Source organism: Pelophylax lessonae, assembly GCF_965119305.1.
Source record: "Pelophylax lessonae genome assembly, chromosome: 3".
NCBI classification, from domain to species: domain Eukaryota; kingdom Metazoa; phylum Chordata; class Amphibia; order Anura; family Ranidae; genus Pelophylax; species Pelophylax lessonae.
The window spans coordinates 277,371,366-277,391,438 of NC_138770.1; the positions used below are offsets into that span (position 1 = coordinate 277,371,366).

General features: G+C 42.2%; 1 protein-coding gene across 1 annotated transcript in view; it reads left to right on the forward strand.

Moving 5' to 3' along the window:
* Positions 1-215: 215 nt before the first annotated feature.
* PIK3CA (phosphatidylinositol-4,5-bisphosphate 3-kinase catalytic subunit alpha) overlaps positions 216-20,073 on the forward strand; it is a 318,657-nt gene continuing 298,799 nt past the window's right edge. The window contains exon 1 of the mRNA XM_082248881.1: positions 216-432. The gene's annotated coding sequence lies outside the window, so the exon portion shown is untranslated. The remainder of the gene's footprint in view (positions 433-20,073) is intronic.

The following is a 20,073-nucleotide window of genomic DNA, read 5'->3' on the forward strand; positions in this document are numbered from 1 at the left end:
TGGAACGTCTGGAGCTAAGGAGTTCCTCATTGCCATGACCAGAGCTGGGACTTTACCCGTGTCCTCCATTCAGTTCTCAGGAATGCCACAACCAGAGAGGAAGCTCCAGCCTCAGTCTAACTGGTAAATTCCAGCCCTGTTATTTTTAAATAAAGCATCTATAAGGAATACAAAAAAAAAAATATTAGAAGCGTGAGGTGGAGAGTGACGTCAACGGATTGTCACCGGATGCCGGAAGCGGGAACGGAAACTGAGCGGCTGAGAAGGAGGAAAAATACAACAAAACCCCAGAGTTGGAGCTGGGCGAGGGCTGAGCTCGAGGTGCCGCATTGCTCCGACAACTTTGGGGGGGCGCCTGTTCCCCCGGTCCGGGGGGGGGGAGAATGAGGGCGGAGTGAGAGGACCGGAGGATGGCTGTGGGGGCACGCTGAGGTAAATATGTCTGTGTGTTGGGTGGGGGCTGTGGGCCAGGCTGGAGCTGTCTGCCTGTGTAGGCTTCCCTGTTCTATAGACACCTAGGATTGTCAGCACAGGGTGTCCCTGGAAATGGCTTTCTCCTTCAGTGCTGTGCATCATATTCCTTCCAGTGGGCTGTGTTTACACTGTGTGCTGGGAGTGGAGGGCACTGGGGGACAAGAAACATGGCAGATACATGACTTCCCATTCAGGACTCTTGCCTTCAACTTGGAACTGTCCTTTCTCTGTTCTGTCATATTTGGGACCCACCCCCCCTTCCTTCCTTTTCCCAGTTCGTACCTCTCCTCTATTATATCATATATGAGACCCCCCCCCCCCTTCCTTTTCCCAGTTCGTACCTCTCCTCTATTATATCATATATGAGACCCCCCCCCCCCTTCCTTTTCCCAGTTTGTACCTCTCCTCTATTATATCATATATGAGACCCCCCCCCCCCTTCCTTTTCCCAGTTCGTACCTCTCCTCTATTATATCATATATGAGACCCCCCCCCCCTTCCTTTTCCCAGTTTGTACCTCTCCTCTATTATATCATATATGAGACCCCCCCTCCTTCTTCTCCCAGTTTGTACCTCTCTATTATATCATATATGAGACCCCCCCCCTTCTTCTCCCAGTTTGTACCTCTCTATTATATCATATATGAGACCCCCCCTTCCTTTTCCCAGTTTGTACCTCTCTATTATATCATATATGAGACCCCCCCTCCTTCTTCTCCCAGTTTGTACCTCTCTATTATATCATATATGAGACCCCCCCCCCTTCTTCTCCCAGTTTGTACCTCTCCTCTATTATATCATATATGAGACCCCCCCTTCCTTTTCCCAGTTTGTACCTCTCTATTATATCATATATGAGATCCCCCCTTCCTTTTCCCAGTTTGTACCTCTCTATTATATCATATATGAGACCCCCCCCCCTTCTTCTCCCAGTTTGTACCTCTCTATTATATCATATATGAGACCCCCCCTTCCTTTTCCCAGTTTGTACCTCTCTATTATATCATATATGAGACCCCCCCTCCTTCTTCTCCCAGTTTGTACCTCTCTATTATATCATATATGAGACCCCCCCCCCCTTCTTCTCCCAGTTTGTACCTCTCTATTATATCATATATGAGACCCCCCCTTCCTTTTCCCAGTTTGTACCTCTCTATTATATCATATATGAGACCCCCCCTCCTTCTTCTCCCAGTTTGTACCTCTCTATTATATCATATATGAGACCCCCCCCCCCTTCTTCTCCCAGTTTGTACCTCTCTATTATATCATATATGAGATCCCCCCTTCCTTTTCCCAGTTTGTACCTCTCTATTATATCATATATGAGACCCCCCCCCCCTTCTTCTCCCAGTTTGTACCTCTCTATTATATCATATATGAGACCCCCCCTTCCTTTTCCCAGTTTGTACCTCTCTATTATATCATATATGAGACCCCCCTTCCTTCCTTCCTTTTCCCAGTTTGTACCTCTCCTCTATTATATCATATATGAGACCCCCCCCCCTTCTTTCCTTCTCCCAGTTTGTACCTCTCCTCTATTATATCATATGAGACCCCCCCTCCCTTTTCCCAGTTTGTACCTCTCCTCTATTATATCATATATGAGACCCCCCCCCCCCTCCTTCCTTCCTTCTCCCAGTTCCTACCTCTCCTCTATTATATCATATGAGACCCCCCCTTCCTTTTCCCAGTTTGTACCTCTCCTCTATTATATCATATGAGACCCCCCCTTCCTTTTCCCAGTTTGTACCTCTCCTCTATTATATCATATATGAGACCCCCCCCCCTTCCTTTTCCCAGTTTGTACCTCTTCTCTATTATATCATATATGAGACCCCCCCCTTCCTTCTCCCAGTTTGTACCTCTCCTCTATTATATCATATATGAGACCCCCCCCCCCCCTTCCTTCCTTCCTTCTCCCAGTTCCTACCCCTCCTCTATTATATCATATGAGACCCCCCCCTTCCTTTTCCCAGTTTGTACCTCTCCTCTATTATATCATATATGAGACCCCCCCCCCTTCTTTCCTTCTCCCAGTTTGTACCTCTCCTCTATTATATCATATGAGACCCCCCCTTCCTTCTCCCAGTTTGTACCTCTCCTCTATTATATCATATATGAGACCCCCCCCCCCTCCTTCCTTCCTTCTCCCAGTTCCTACCTCTCCTCTATTATATCATATGAGACCCCCCTTCCTCTTCCCAGTTTGTACCTCTCCTCTATTATATCATATGAGACCCCCCCCTTCCTTTTCCCAGTTTGTACCTCTCCTCTATTATATCATATATGAGACCCCCCCCTTCCTTTTCCCAGTTTGTACCTCTCCTCTATTATATCATATATGAGACCCCCCCCCCTTCCTTTTCCCAGTTTGTACCTCTCCTCTATTATATCATATATGAGACCCCCCCCTTCCTTCTCCCAGTTTGTACCTCTCCTCTATTATATCATATATGAGACCCCCCCTTCCTTTTCCCAGTTTGTACCTCTCCTCTATTATATCATGTATGAGACCCCCCCCCCTTCCTTTTCCCAGTTTGTACCTCTCCTCCTCTATTATATCATGTATGAGACCCCCCCCCTTCCTTTTCCCAGTTTGTACCTCTCCTCTATTATATCATATATGAGACCCCCCCCCTTCCTTTTCCCAGTTCGTACCTCTCCTCTATTATATATGAGACCCCCCTTCCTCATATATGAGACCTCCCCAGCTTGTACCTCTCCCCTCTCTATTGTTGCATATGTGAGACACCCCCTTCATTTTCCCAGCTTGTACCTCTCCTCTCTCTATTGTATCAAATATGAGACCCCCCCCCCCACTTCCTTTTCCCAGCTTGTACCTCTCCTCTCTCTATGGTTTCAAATATGAGACCCCCCCCCAACTTCCTTTTCCCAGCTTGTACCTCTCCTCTCTCTATTGTATCAAACATGAGACCCCCTTCCTTTTCCCAGCTTGTACCTCTCCTCTCTCTATTGTATCAAATATGAGACCCCCCCCACTTCCTTTTCCCAGCTTGTACCTCTCCTTTCTCTATTGTATCAAATATTAGACCCCCCACTTCCTTTTCCCAGCTTGTACCTCTCCTCTCTTTTATATCATATATGCCCCTCCCCCCTTCCTTTTCCCAGCTTGTACCTCTCCTCTCTCTATTGTATCAAATATGAGACCCCCCCCCACTTCCTTTTCCCAGCTTGTACCTCTCCTCTCTCTATTGTATCAAATATGAGGACCCCCCCAACTTCCTTTTCCCAGCTTGTACCTCTCCTCTCTCTATTATATTATATTATATCTGAGACCCTTCCCTCCCCTCCCCAGCTTGTACCTCTCCCCCCTCTATTAAATCATATGACTCCCCCCTTCTTTTCCTCAGCTTGTACCTCTCCATCATATGAGACACCCCCCTTCCCAGCCTGTACCTCGCCTTTCTCTATTATATATGAGACCCCCCCCCTCTCTTCCTTTTCCCAGCTTGTACCTCTCCTCTCTATTGTATCAAATATGAGACCCCCCCCCCCCCAACTTCCTTTTCCCAGCTTGTACCTCTCCTCTCTCTATTGTATCAAACATGAGACCCCCCCTTCCTTTTCCCAGCTTGTACCTCTCCTCTCTCTATTGTATCAAATATGAGACCCCCCACTTCCTTTTCCCAGCTTGTACCTCTCCTTTCTCTATTGTATCAAATATGAGACCCCCCCCCCCCACTTCCTTTTCCCAGCTTGTACCTCTCCTTTCTCTATTGTATCAAATATGAGACCCCCCCCCCCACTTCCTTTTCCCAGCTTGTACCTCTCCTCTCTTTTATATCATATATGCCCCTCCCCCCTTCCTTTTTCCAGCTTGTACCTCTCCTCTCTCTATTGTATCAAACATGAGACCCCCCTTCCTTTTCCCAGCTTGTACCTCTCCTCTCTCTATTGTATCAAATATGAGACCCCCACTTCCTTTTCCCAGCTTGTACCTCTCCTCTCTTTTATATCATATATGACACACCCCTCCTTCCTTTTCCATCTTATACCTCTCCTCTCCCTATTATATTATATTATATTATATTATATTATATCTGAGACCCTTCCCTCCCCTCCCCAGCTTGTACCGCTCCCCCCTCTATTAAATCATATGACTCCCCCCTTCTTTTCCTCAGCTTGTACCTCTCCATGATATGAGACACCCCCCTTCCCAGCCTGTACCTCGCCTTTCTCTATTATATATGAGACCCCCCCTCTCTTCCTTTTCCCAGCTTGTACCTCTCCTCTCTATTGTATCAAATATGAGACCCCCTCCCCTTCCTTTTCCCAGCTTGTACCTCTCCCCTCTCTATTAAATCATAATGACCCCCCTATTTTTCTCAGCTTGTACCACTCTATCATATGAGACACCCCCTCCCCTTCCCAGATTGTACCTCACCTCTCTCTCTATTATATCGTTTATGAGACTCCCCACTTCCTTTTCCCAGCTTGTACATCTCCTCTCTCTATTATATTCATATATAAGACACCCCCTTCCTTTTTCCAGCTTGTACCTCTCCTCTCTATCCTACATATGAGACATCCCTTAATTTGTACCTCACCCCTCCCTATTATATCACATGAGAATACCAGTTTTTCATCATTCCTCTCACATATACCTACCTTGTAACTTTCTTCTATTTCCTGTACAATATATGAGCCCTCCCTGCAGCTTGTACCTTATACGAGATTCCCCCCCCCCATTCCTGTACTTCACCCCACTCTCCTATACCAAAAATGGGACCCCCGCCCAGCTTGTACCTCTCTTATACTATATTTTAGACACCCCACCCCCAGATTGTACCTCACCCCTCTTTCCTATATCATGTATGAGACCCTTCCCAGCTTTAATCTTACCCCTCTCTCCTATACCATATATTGGGACTTTCACCCCTTTCTGCAATACCATATATGAGAACCCTTTCCCCTCTCTGCTATTCTCTATATGAACTAGTGGCCAGTTGTAATGATATACTGCAATTGACTAAAATGTTTAACAGCCAGTGCAGTATTTACTCTGCCCCAAAAATAGTTTTTGCTCAGAATCGAGCTTCTGCTGTGCAAGATTATTTGTTGGGTTACAGTGCTTTGGGACAAATAACTCCATTATGAACACCAACACATGTGGGCCATGCAAAGTGCAAGCTTTAATGTCCACACCCCGTACATATGCTTCGTTGGGTGGCTAGTGTTCATATGCTTTCATTCCAAGGTAAAGAATGGTAGCCAGCGGGAGCGGCTTCCAATCATGTAAGCAACATAAGTGGTCACATGATCACTGCTCCTTTAACCACCTCAAATCTGAGCACTTTTGCCCGCTTCCACTTCAGGGCATTTTTTCATCTCTCAGTGCTGTCACAATTTGAATGACAATTACAAGTCATGCAACAATACTCAAACTAAATTTGAACTGATTGTATCTTGTGTATTCCACAAATCAACCAGTTTTGTCAAAACCAATGTACTGTAATCACCTCCATATGAGTGATCAGGGAGTAAAGGTTAGTGTAGCATCAGATATAACAGTTTCATTTTACTGGAAGTCAAGCAAGCCTAGCCTACTAGTATGTGGAATGCTATGTTCACTTGCCAGGAAGTACAGGAGTATAAAGAAAAGGAAGATGGAGAGTTCCTGTGGGTCCAGCAGTGCAGGATGGCTTGGACTGGTGTCTCACAGAAACATAGTCAGACATGGGGATGGTGGATCAACACTTGGATGATATTTTTTGTTGTGGATTGCACTATATAAGGTAATATGGGGAGTTTACAGTAGCGCTGCACTAATTTTGTGAGGAGGTGATATGTGGCATGTCTAATGCTCTCTGAAGTGCCATTCAAAGACAGATGGTTCTTCAGAGAGCATCGCAAATGTGACAAGTTCTTATGGTGACACTATGACTCATGTGGAGGTAGTCAGGGACACTAACCGGTGTGGTGGTAATCAAGGACACTGTATCTGGTGTGGCAGTGATTATAGACAATATGACTGGTGTGGGGATTTTTGTTTTGGGGTGGGGGTTGTTCTACACTTTTTTCTTTTGCTTATTACAGTAATGATAGCTGTAATAAGCAATCGGTAAGACTGTCATACACCGCATTCACACTGAAGCAGCACGACTTCAGGGGCGACCTGTGAAGTCGCGTGCAGCGCGACTTGCACGGACTTCATAAAATGAATAAATAAAAACAAATTTATGCAGCGCTAACATCTAAATAATGAGCAAACATAAATAAATGCGTACCATATAAATTCAATATATATAAAGTGCTATGGTGCTGTGATCTGAATAGATCAAAATATACCATATATTAATTATAAAGTATTACGTGCATAAAGTCTTTATGTGATAGTAATATTAAGGTGCAATAAATTAATATCCAAATAAATAAGAAGTGCAATAAAAAAAGTCCTTAGATAGTGATCCAATAGGTGCCAAAGTGCCAAGTGAAAAAGGTGCTTGCAAAGTGGTAGGTGCCCTCTTGGTTCCCCACTCACCGGATTGAGATTGAAAAAAAGCCCTTTAACGTTATTGCACAGTAGCCCGGGATCTGTTGTGGAACTCCTCCAATGTAACCTCCGATATTCAATGGGTTCGTCACCGCAATCACCATTAAACAAAGAGAGGGCCGTACATCGTGAAGTATGTAAAGGCTATTTTATTTATCCAAAAGTCAATTGAATACTTACAGGATCGAAAAATATATTGGGCATGTATTCTGAACAAACGTGTGGCGCCGCTCTTGGCGTGCGTTCCACATACAGGAAGTTCGTGACCGGAAATGACGTTCCGTCTCGTCCGCAACCGGAAGTGCGTCAACGCGTTTCGCCGTCAATCACAGCGTCTTCAAAGACATCACTTCCTGTTGACAGAGGCTCTTTATATCGTGGCCTCTCCTTCATCATATCCGGAATTTTATTATAGGACCATCTCAAATTGATTAATCTCGTAGCTAGTATTAATATAGCGGCAATAACCAACTATATTTAAAATTTACATATAAATTTAATTAGTAACTTTTAATAGACGTTACTATATCCGGGCATCACTTCCTGTTTACAAAAATTAGTATGGTATCCCATTGTATAGGCTGTATATTCATAATAAATAATCGGCATACTAATATACAATAAAAACCTATGCAAACTTATATCATTTTACTTCCTAAAACTATATAAAACTTTATTTAATTTACCCATATAAGATTAATTGTATACTTATAATGGCGATATTTTGTATGTATATAAATTGTATATTAAGTTGTTATCAAAGGACTTTTGTTTAAAAATACTTAAAAATTAATTATTCCATAACAAAGGTTTAGTAAAAAAATTGATATTAACAACAATATTTTAAAACACTTTTTTGGGTGAAATAGCTTTATTATAAAATTTATTAGGGGGGGCGTTAAAAATACTTTATTATAAAAATCAATAAAGAGGAGGCATAAAATCATATATAACTTATATTAGGTTATACTGTTTTTGGAATATTATTTCTTTGAAAGGGGAGGGAGATATTATTGTTCTCAAATTATTTTTAATCCACTAACAACAATGAAGGAATGTGTGTGTGTGTGTGTGTGTGTGTGTGTATATATTATATATATATATATATATATATATATATATATTTTTTTTTTTTTTTTTTCAATATTTTATTATTCATATGGGAGGGAAGATTTGAATTTTTTGTAAAATTATAAATATTATTTATAAAAAGGGGTGTTATGATTGCTTATAAAATATGCACTACCTGATAAAAAATTTTTTTTTAATTATTCTACCAATCAGATAAAAAGCAGTTCACATCTACATCTACATTCAATCCTTTGGGCTGGAGTGTCTCCAAACGATGGATTCGTTTTGTGACACTGCTTGTGTCGATGGCACAGAAGGATAGTAGGGTGTGATTACTTTGGTGGACCAATTTAAAGTGTTGAGAGAGGCTATGGTTTTTGAAACCTTTTCTTATGTTTGAAACATGTTTTCTGAGTCTTATCCTCAATTCTCTGGTGGTCCTACCCACATACTGTAATCCACAAGGGCATGAGAGGAGGTATGTCACATGTGTGGATGCACAGGTAATACATTTCTTAATTTGATATGTTTTCCCATTAAAAGAAGATTTAAAAACCGTATTTTTCCTTTTCCTGAATTTTGAGGTCCTACATATCATACACCTGCCACAGCTGAAAAACCCTTCCTGATCCCAAAAGGTACCAATTTTGGTGGGCGGATTGACTACATTGTGGGCTAGCTGTAGCCTTAGTGTTTTGGGTTTTGTGTATATGAACTGTGGCTTGGATGGAAGGAGGGTTTTAAGAACATTATCTTTTAATAGAAGGTGCCAGTGCTTTTTTAAGATTTTCTCCATTTGTGTATGCTGTCTCGAGAAACTGGTTAGAAATGCCATGCTATAATCTTTCTTTTTCTTTTCTCTCTTGGTGAACAAATCCTTCCCTTTGATGTTTTTAACTTTATTCTTGGTTTTTTCAAGATCTTTTCTTCTATATCCTTTTTCTTGGAATTTTTTTATAATTAGGTCGGCTTGTTCTTCATAGTCACTTTCTTTGTCACAATTCCTCCTAATCCTCATTAGTTGGCTATTGGGGATTGTGTTTAGCCATCTAGGATGGTGGCAGCTGCCTATGGGGATGTATCCGTTGGCGTCCACTTCTTTAAAGTGAGTCTTAGTGCAAAGTCTGTTAAAATCCTTAAAAATACTTAGATCTAAAAAATTAATACCTTCAGAACTGCTGGTGTGGGAAAAAGAGATATCATAGTGGTTATTGCTCATAAACGTTAAAAATTGATTTAATGAGTTCTGGGTGCCTCTCCAAATAAAAATATCATCTATGTATCTCTTGTAGGTGATGAGCTCTTTTGGTCTATTATTGAATATTTGTTCACTTTCCCACTTTCGCATAAAAATGTTAGCTATTGAGGGAGCATATTTTGCTCCCATGGCTACTCCTTTCTTTTGTCTGTAGTACTTTTTCTTGTGCCAGAAGTAATTGTGGCTCATTGCAAGGTCCAATCCTTGTAATAAAAATTCTTTTTGTTTGGTTTTTATTTCAGTTTGGTCTAGGGCCCATTTTACTGCTCTCAATGCGTGTTCCTGATTAATATTTGTATAGAGGGAATTGACATCTACTCCCACTAGAATGTCATTCTCCTCTATCTTAATATCTTTAAAATTTCCATTAGGTGTTTGCTGTCACGCAAATAGGCCTGGCCTTCCTGTGCTAACGGCTGGAAAAAACAGTCCAGGTATTCACCCAGACGTGACAGAAGAGAATTCACCCCACTAACAATGGGTCTACCAGGCGGATGTTCCTTGTTTTTATGAATCTTCGGTAATTGATAAAATGAATGTCTATGCAAGTCGCTCCAGGTCGCCCCGAAGTAGTACAGGAACCTTTTTCTAAGTCGGAGCGACTTGTGTCGCTCCTATTAGAACCGTTCCTGTACCACACAATGGACCGCGACGGTCCGCGACTTGTCAGGCTGACAAGTCGTATTAGTGTGAATGAACTCTTAAGGTTTCATGAATGAAACCTTGTTTAATACTGTGATTTGTCACAGCTATGCCATGGTACAGGGCCAGTGTGATCAGCACTGGTACCATGTGATTGCTGTGACCAATCACAGAGCTCACACAGTAAAAAATGACATTTTTACTACTGTGACTGTAATCGCTGTGATTGGTCACATGGTACCAGGGCCGCACACAATGATCTGGTCATGCGATCGGTAATCCACTGGAAACAGATTGGTCACAGATTGTGCCGCTGGCCGCTCTAGAGAGGACACACCAGCAGCAGTTGATACAAGAGGATGTAATGGTACATCCACCTGCATCGGCACTGCTCCCCTCCGATTGTTTTTATACAGTGGCTGGATGGGAAGTGGATAATGGGACATTGGGGTAGGCAGGAAGGGGTTACAACTAGTTTTTTTAATAATTCAGGATGCACCTGGCTGAAACGGAAACTGAAATTGACTTTGTGTGTATGTGTGTGTGTGTGTGTGTATATATATATATATATATATATATATATATATATATATATATATATATATATATATATATATATATATATATCACACACAATTATTGTATTATATTCAACTTTTTAATTGGTATCATGAATATAAATTTGTCAGCCATTATCGGCACCTTTTTGAAGCATTGTTAAAAATCCTGCTTGATGCATATTTACCCAGCACCTCCCCATTGAAATGCAGTGAAAATGCAGCAAAAATGCATCCATTTTTTGTTTTGATACATTTTATTCATTTTTTTTAAGTCACACGACCTATGAAATACACACCATAATCACGGCAAAATTGTGGCAAAATCACGGGTGTTTTTGGAAGCCATTATCGGCACCTTATTTGCTCTCGGCACAATGCTGATAACCCGGTGTTCCGTGAAAAAACCATACCCGTAAAAAATCCATACCCTCGTCACTTCCGGTGCACCTACGTCATTGAACAGCTGAGGAGCTGTCTAGTGCGCATGCTCGGAGGGTATGGATTTTTAACGGTAGTGTGTGTAACGTTACACCGCCTCAGCTGTTGCGGCGGTTACATTAAAACAGCTCGGCAGCAATATGAGTCATCTCTGCTCGTATCCCTGTCACTTCCCTGATCTCGGCTAGTAAATATAAAAGCGGCGGCGGGTGTATGAAAAGATAAATCGCTGAGATCTCCGTCATTTAGATTTCATACACCCGCCGCCGCTTTTATATTTACTAGCCAAGATCAGAGAAGTGACAGGGATACGAGCGGAGATGATTCTTATTGCTGCCGAGCTGTTTTAATGTAACCGCTGCAACAGCTGAGGCGGTGTAACTTTACACACACTACCGTTTAAAAATCCATACCCTCCGAGCATGCGCACTAAACAGCTCCTCAGCTGTTCAATGACGTATTCGGAGCTGTGAGCATGCGCACTGCTACGCTGCTCAGCTGTTACTGACAGGAAGTGACGTGGGTATGGATTTCTCATGGGGTATGGTTTTCTAACGTTACACCGGCTGATAATTTTTGGTGGCCGAAATTTCGGTGCATCACTAGTTATAACGGAAACGTAATTTGTAAAATTTCTTTTATGAATGTAGAAATTGTTCCCTATTTTATACAACTGTCACACTGCTTCAGAAAAAAAAATAATCCCCATGACTAGAGTGAAATGTGTTGGGGGCATGGCCTGGTTGGAGCCCGGGCTGTCTTTTTTTTTTTTTTTTTTTTTTTTTTTTAACAGAGACCCTAGAGCAGTGGTCCTCAACTCTGGTCCTCAGGGCCCACTAACAGGCCAGATTTTAAGTATTACCTTGGGAGATGCAGACTAGAGTACTGCAATCACTGAGCAGCAAATTATCACCTGGGATGTATTTCAGTTATCTTGCAAACCTGGCCTGTTAGTGGGCCCTGTAGGCCAGGGTTGAGGACCACTGCCCTAGAGAATAAAATGGAGATCATTGCAATACTTTGTCACACGTATTTGCGCAGCGGTCTTACATACACAATTTTTATTATTTATTTATTTTTTTAATTAAAAAAAATAAGGAAACAGTAAAAGTTCGCCCAATTTTTTTCCTATAATTTAAAAGATAAAGTTACGCCGAGGAAATACCCAACATGTCATGCTTCAAAATTGCGCACACACGTGGAATGGCGACAAACGTTGGTACTTAAAAACCTCCATAGTCGACGCTTTAAAAATTTCTACAGGTTACAAGTTTAGAGTTAGAGGAGATCTAGGACTAGAATTAGTGCTCTAACGATTGGGGCGATACCTCACATGTGGTTTTCATAGGTGGGCGTGACTTGCGTACAGCTGTGCTCATAAGTTTACAGAATTTGATTTCTTGGCCATTTTTCAGAGCCTATGAATAACAAAAACTTTTCTTTCACTCGTGGTTAGTGTTTGGCTGAAGCCATTTATTATCAATCAACTGTGTTTTACTCTTAAATCATAATAACAGAAACTACCCAAATAATCCTGATCAAAAGTTTACATACCCCAGTTCCTAATACCGTGTATTACCCCCTTCAACATCAATGACCGCTTTAAGTCTTTTGTGGTATTTGTGAATGAGGCTCTTTATCTTCTCAGATGGTAAAGATGCCCATTCTTCCTGGCAAAAAGCCTCCAGTTCCTGTAAATCCTGGGGCTGTCTTGCATGAACTGCACGTTTTTGAGATCTCCCCAGAGTGGCTCAATGATATTGAGGTCAGGAGACTAAGATGGCCACTCCAGAACCTTCACTTTATTCTACTGCAGCCAATGACAGGTCGACTTGGCCTTGTGTTTAGGATCATTGTCATGTTGGAATGTCCAGGTACGTCCCATATGCAGCTTTCAGGCTGATGAATGCAAATTGTCCTCTAGTATTTTTTGATAACCTACTGCATTCATCTTACCATCAATTCTGACCTAATTTCCTGTGCCTTTTGTAGCTCAACACATCCACAAAACATCAGCAATCCACCTCTGTGTTTCACAGTAGGAATGGTGTACCTTTCATCATACATGTGATCTCTCAATCTCCTTACCAGAATGAAGATGAGAAAAAGCATGTAGCCAGTGTCGGCAGAGGATCAACCCAATGATATGTCAATCCCCAATTGCAGCTTTAAACCAATTACAGGGATGGTGTAATCCGATATAACTCTCCAGCCAGCAATTTAGATGTAAACCAAGAGGGGTAAATGAGATCTCATAGTGCAGTATGTTCAATAACTTTTAAAATTTATTTGCAAACCTACTTACAAAAGCACCTCTCCTCCACCCATAAAAGTGATCTCGCAGCGAATCTGCCACTGGAACCACTTTTATGTGAGAGAGGACGGACCGCCCACCCTGTAAGAAAATACTGGGGTTATAGCAGCTATCTGCTGCCATAACACCAGTATTTAACGTCAAAATACCAATGTAAAACTGAGTCCGGAAGTGGTTTAAAGATTTACAACCCCTGAACGTTCGGTTATAAAACTAGATGGCGATAAGACATAATGGTCGTTGTTTCAATCAAACAAGGTGACTGAAAAGATAAATAATGTAACAGCCAGCACACACAAAGGTGAATATACAACCTCCAATAGACCATATGATAAACAAATTTGGTGCAGCGCTTTACATAAATGAAAAAAAGTCCCATGTGTTAGTGCTACATAGGACTATGTGTATTTATCTAACTGCTGTGAACTGACAATCCTTTCTTGATTTAAAAGCCTGCTGTGTTTAAAAGCCTGCCCGATGTGTCAAAACACTCGCCAGAGAGCGAATAATATCCAGCATTCAATCATAAACCCTTGCGCCCAAAGTGTTGCACAGTGCTCCTTATCCGTGATAACCCTCCACTATTCTATACACTCTCCAGACGGTAAGCCATTACAAGCCATGAGCCATTGCCATAGAACCTGGTAACATAGCCAGAACTGTAGGGGGTTAAGAGGACTTCAGGAGGAACTGGCGATAGATTGCCGCCGCTCCTACAATGAGGTCTCGGCAGCAATAACGTCAGCGTGAGTATGCCCCTTCCAAAGCGTTTCTTGTGCACGCATGTTCTCAAGGAATCCGCCTAATAGGCCATCTATCACCGGTTCCTTGTGAAGCAAAATAATAAAAACTGATTGTTACATGTAAACAAGTGCCAGAAAAGGCCTGGTCTTCCAAGTGGCTAAGTTCTTAGTGACCATGGATACACTGCATTCGATCATCTGACACCTTCAGTTTCTAATTTGGGTAGCCAGATTGCACAACCTGGTTTGTGTATGTATAAAAAGCAGTAGGCTGATCCATTTGAAACAATATATTGATTACATGTATTAGACATGCAGATTAGAATAAGGCTGCTGTGTCCCTGCTGCTGGATATCTAAAAAAAAAAAAAAAAAAAAATAGGGATATTGTGCTGCTGAGTACATTTAAAAATTAGGAAACATGTTTAACCGCTTGCCGACCACCCTATATCAGTCAGTTACTGCGCAGCAAAGGATTGTGTGTGTGTGTGTGTGTGTGTGTATGTATGTGTGTGTGTGTGTATATATATATATATATATATATATATATATATATATATATATATATATATATATATATATATATATATTATAATGTAATACATTAAATATACATACATACATACATACATGTTCCTGCTATCAGGCACGAGTGTGTGCCGCCCTCGGTTTTCTCCCACTGTGATTCTACACAACAGGAGCTGATAAGCACGTCCCGTGGACCCGATGTCTACTAGCACATGCTGATCGTTCTGTACATAGCTGGAAGACTATGTAGACAAGGCAAATCGCTGTTCTGTCAGTACAGAAGGCATGGATCCTGTTTTCCTGTACAGCAGGAACAACGATCCATGCCTTCCCCTAGTAAAAGCACCTCCCCTACTACGCTGAAACATCAACTAGGCACGCAGTCCGCCGCAATATCGCAGTGCAGCTGCTATAAGTGACTGTTCGACACCATTACTAGTAAGAGTCGGTTCACACGGACCACACGACTCTGTACTACTTCGGGGGCGACTTGTGCATTCCCATGCACCATGACTTCGGAGCGACTTGCAGGGACTTCACATAATGGAAGTCTATGCAAGTCGCTCCGAGGTCGCCCCGAAGTAGTACAGGACCCTTTTTCTAAGTCGGAGCGACTTTGTGTCGCTCCTATTAGAACGGGTCCTGTAGCGGTCAGTGGACCGCGAGGGAGCGCAACTTGTCAGGCTGACAAGTCGCGTTAGTGTGGATCGAAACTTAAAATAAATACATAAAAATTCTATAAATATATCTCAAAGGTTGTAGATGCTATACCTGGCACAAACCAATCAATATACCATTTTTTTTTTTTTTTTTCCCCCCACAAAATTATCAGTCGTGTTTTTGTTTATAGCACATAAAATAAAAAACGCAGAGGTGATCCAATACCACCAAAAGAAATCTCGATTTGTGGGGAAAAAAGGACAGAACCATAAAGGAAAACCACGCAATTGTATGTTAAAGTAACCCAGTGCCATATCGCAAAAAAATGGTCATGAAGGGGGGTAAATCTTCTGAGGCTGGATCGGGTAAATTGCAGAATCTAGCAATGTTAGGCTCCTTGCACACTCTACTTAAAAAACTCCAGTTCCCTTGGCAGAAAAAAATGCTCATATAGAGCATTTTTTTTTTTTTGTACAAAGTTTAGGAGAGTTTTGTGTTCTTTCTGCCAGAAAGGTCAATCGGAAACGCAAACCAGAAGAGGTTTTTTTGTCCTGCCTCTAAACATTAGGCTTTTAAATATGCCTGTAATCGCCCTAACGTGCATGGACACATAGGATAACCTTGAGCTGCCTCTTCTGGCAAAACTCAACGCTCCTGTAGAAGCAGAGATTTTTAAGCCAGTGTGCATGGAGGCTTATGGTACAGTTGACTCGCTGTGGAAACAAGACATTCTAATGCCTCGATCAGATAATCGGACGACTTATTGTTCGCATTTTGTTGCATGATACTAGTATCGAGTTCAACAATGCGTACTAAACGTATGATATATTTTTTTTCCCCGCATGATTCTGGAAAAGCTTCCTGGTTGCGTAGCTACGTATTGGATAGTGCAAAACAAAAACGATGGCAGCCAGGCTTTTTCCAGGTTATTTTTGTGTTTCTGATCATGCGTGGTCTTTGTCTATCCATTTTTAGCAAACGCATACTGTACTGAATAAACCATTGTCATTCACTAGACTATCATACGACATGTTTTTTGTGTTTGTCCCTTTTAGATTTTGTTGGATGAAATGCCGTGATCGACTGTCGAAAGCTGTATACTAATGATCTGATTATTGTGCGATCAATTCAAAAGCAATTTTTTTTCATATGATTATCTGATCGTATGTACGAGGCATAAGGATAGCCTAACTCCTAAATCAGAGACTCTAAAGCCCTGTTCACACCTGAGGGATTTTAAGCTTGTAAAACACTCAGCTCTGCAGCTCAAAAAATGCCCAACAAGCAAAATTCCATTTGTTTCAATGGCACCTGTTCACATTTGCGTGCTCTGTTGCCCGAAGCAAATAAAACGCCTGAAGCTTAGAAAAAGTAGATGAGGTTTTTTTTTTGGCAGATTACAGGTGTTTTTGGCCCCATAGACTTCAATAGAAATGCCTGACTTGAGCAGAAAAACGCTCAAATAGTAGCTCTCCACCCCTAGTGCTTTCAATTGACTAAACAAGATAAAGCTGTAAAACGTAATACACTTCTAAAACCCTTTTAAAAAGCTTTACAAAAAAAAAAAAAACAATAAATCGATACGCTTTGGTTTGAATGGAGCCTTAGTAGTGTTTTGTGGATTGGTTTCTTATCAATTGGGAAACAGCCAGTACATCCTTGCATATGTCAAATCAGAAGTTTTCCCCATGATTCTACTCTTCTCACTTGGCTGTTCTGACAAGCTGCATATTTACTGAGTGATGTGTGCAGGATGCAATTGATAAATGGCTGTATATTTTGTTCCCTGAAGGGATAGTAAATGTCAGTTCCTTTTGTTTTATTCAGTAGATATTGTCTAGATGTTTTCTAAGGCATTAATATTAGATAATTTTATAAAAACAATTTATACATAAAATGTGTTTTATTGCATATCCACATTGGCTGAGAGATTTGTTTTTAGGGCTGTTTTTAAGCTGTGGCTCTAGGTAGAATGCTTTCCTTTGCCTTGTTATTTCCTGTAAGAGGGGAAACAGGGAACTGAGGATATACCACTGATATTTATGGAGCAGTATTGTCTGCAGATGTATTTATTCTCAGACAGTGAAATTTCAAACATAAGCTGCTACTAAGCTCCTTTCAAACATTTGTTTTCCCTTGATAAAAGTAGACCTGCATTTTACTGATGAATCCTGTCCAGATGAATGAATGTCACTATTTAACCCCAAATACTTTGACGAATTTTGATTTGGGGAACATCACATATTGTGTATGTATGGATGTATTTTCACATACATTTGTTCTCTGTGCTGGGTCTCTTGGAGCTAAATGAACATAAAATCTGCAGCCCCATACCATTCCTTTTGAGTAGACAGAAAAACATACCTGCAGTGTGTTTGTTTTTTTTTTTTCTTGCAGAGCACCAGTACACACCTTTGCACAGCAGTTCCAGTGTAGTAGGTTCTATTCAAAAAGATTGACACTGCAGAGCACAAGTTCTAATGAAGTATGGCTGCTGTCTCTGACCTTTAAAAATACTGGTTTCCTGGGTGTTATGCTGATCCAGTGACTTCAGTAGTTTGAGTCACAGATCAGGAAAAAAGCTTGCATACCAGTTGTTCAGACCCCATGCTTACTTTCTTACAATTTCTTCTCAGGACATGTTAAAATCATAGGCTACCAGGCGCCATGCCTTTTCAGGAGGTTAGCAATTGCAGCCATGATATTTCTCCCAGTAAAGATTTATTTTAACACCTAAACTTTTGCCCTTTAACCACCTCAATACTGGGCACTTAAACCCCCTTCCTTCCCAGACCAATTTTCATCTTTTAGCGCTGTTGCATTTTGAATGACAAATGCGCGGTCATGCAACATTGTACCTAAACCAAATTTGTGTCATTTTTTCCCCACAAATAGAGCTTTCTTTTGGTGGTATTTGATCACTGTCAGGTTTTTTCTTTTTTGGTGCACAAATAAAAAAAGACAGAAAAGTTTGAAAAAAAAAAAAAGTTTTTTTGTTAAGGTTATAAAATTTTGTGAATAGATACGTTTTTTCCTGCACTGATGATGCCGCACTGACAGGCACTGATGAGGAGACACTGATGGGGTGGCACTGATGGGGTGGCACTGATATGCAGCACTGATGGGCACTGATAGGTAGCAATGATATGCAGCACTGATGGACACTGATATGTGGCACTGATAGATAGCACTGATATGTAGCATTGGTGGGCACTGATAGGCAGCGCTGATGGGCACTGATAGGCAGCACTGATGGGCACTGATAGGCAGCGCTGATGGGCACTGATAGGCAGCACTGATGGGCACTGATAGGCGGCACTGGTGGGCACTGATAGGTGGCACTGATCGGCACTGATGGGCGGCACTGATTGGCACTGATGGGGGGGCACTGATGGGCACTGATGGGGGGCACTGGGCACTGATAGGCAGCACTGGTGGGCAATAATGGGCACTGGTGGGCAGCACTGGTGGATGGCAATAACGGGCACTGGTGGGCAGCACTGATATATGGCATTGGTGGGCAGCACTGATAGGAGGGCACTACTGGCAGGCTGTTTGCCATCCCTGGTGGCCATGGTGGGCATCCCTGGTGGTCATGGGTGGGCATCCCTGGTGGCTCTAGTGGCATCCCCTCCCCCCAGGGCTGCACTGGTAATCAATCATCTGATTACCAGCACAGACCCCCCCCGTGATCAGTGAGTACTTAGAAATACTCACTGATCACCCCCAGCTCCAGTATCGATCCTCTTCTTCTCCTCCCTGACAGGATCTGTCAGGGAGGAGAAGAGATCGAAGCCGTTACAACGGCTGTATTTACATTGCATGACGGCTGTGATTGGACACAGCCGTCATGTGATCAGGAGGGCCAATCACAGGGCCCTCCTGACGCATCTTGTTGCGCTGTGTCCGAGGGACACAGGCACATCGGGATCGCGCCGCTGCGCGTGCCCGCGGCGGCGCGATCTCGCTCCTTCTGAAGGACGTTCCGGAACGTCCATTCAGAAGGACGAGACTCCCACCCGGCCGTATATGTACAATGGCCCGGGTGGGAGGTGGTTAAACTTGACCTGGTCCAAAATGTGGTGTTGTGATCTCTGTGATCAAGCCCCATTTGATCCTAGGCTCAGGCTGCATGAGGCCTCAGCCTCTGTCCATTTTAACTAAGGGATCATGTGTGACTGTCTAAACAAAAATAAAATCCAGTTTGTGATGCACAAGACTTAAAGTACACACAAAACTTCCTTTACCTTCCCTGGCTGAACTAAATCCTCATTAAGTTGTATTTCGTGTGCTTCCCCTTGCAGACCTAGCTCACAGTGGGAAGGTTTCGGCAACAGAGGCAGTGTTGTCAGTCCAGAAAGTAGTAGGCAGAACTTACTCTGGCCATGTGGTTACCTACAAGCTACAGGCTTGGGAATCCTCTGTGACAATACTGATGGCTACACCCCCTTGAAACATCTTATCAGCCCACTGTAGTGCAAGCTAATGCAACTTTGCTCTCAATTGAGGAGCAATGCAACATTGCTGCCACACAATCACAGGAAGCTGCATTTTGTGTTCTGGCAGGTTCAGTAGGGGTTTGTGGAACTCTGTAGGGGGCTAAATGAAAGCTTCAATGGTTTTACATAAAAGTGATTGTAAACTTTTACATATATCAAGTGATTAGCCTCAGGCTATACACAGATATGCAATAAATCCTCCTACATTAGTTGTACCTGGTTTATCAGCAGCCCTCTCTCCTCTATAGCCTTCTAAAACACACAGAACAAAGGGTTTTTCACAGTCCAGCAGGCTGGGGCGGAAATTTGACCAAGGCTTGACAAATTTGCATTGAATCTAGTGTTTCTCCCTGTGGGTTAATTTTGGAAG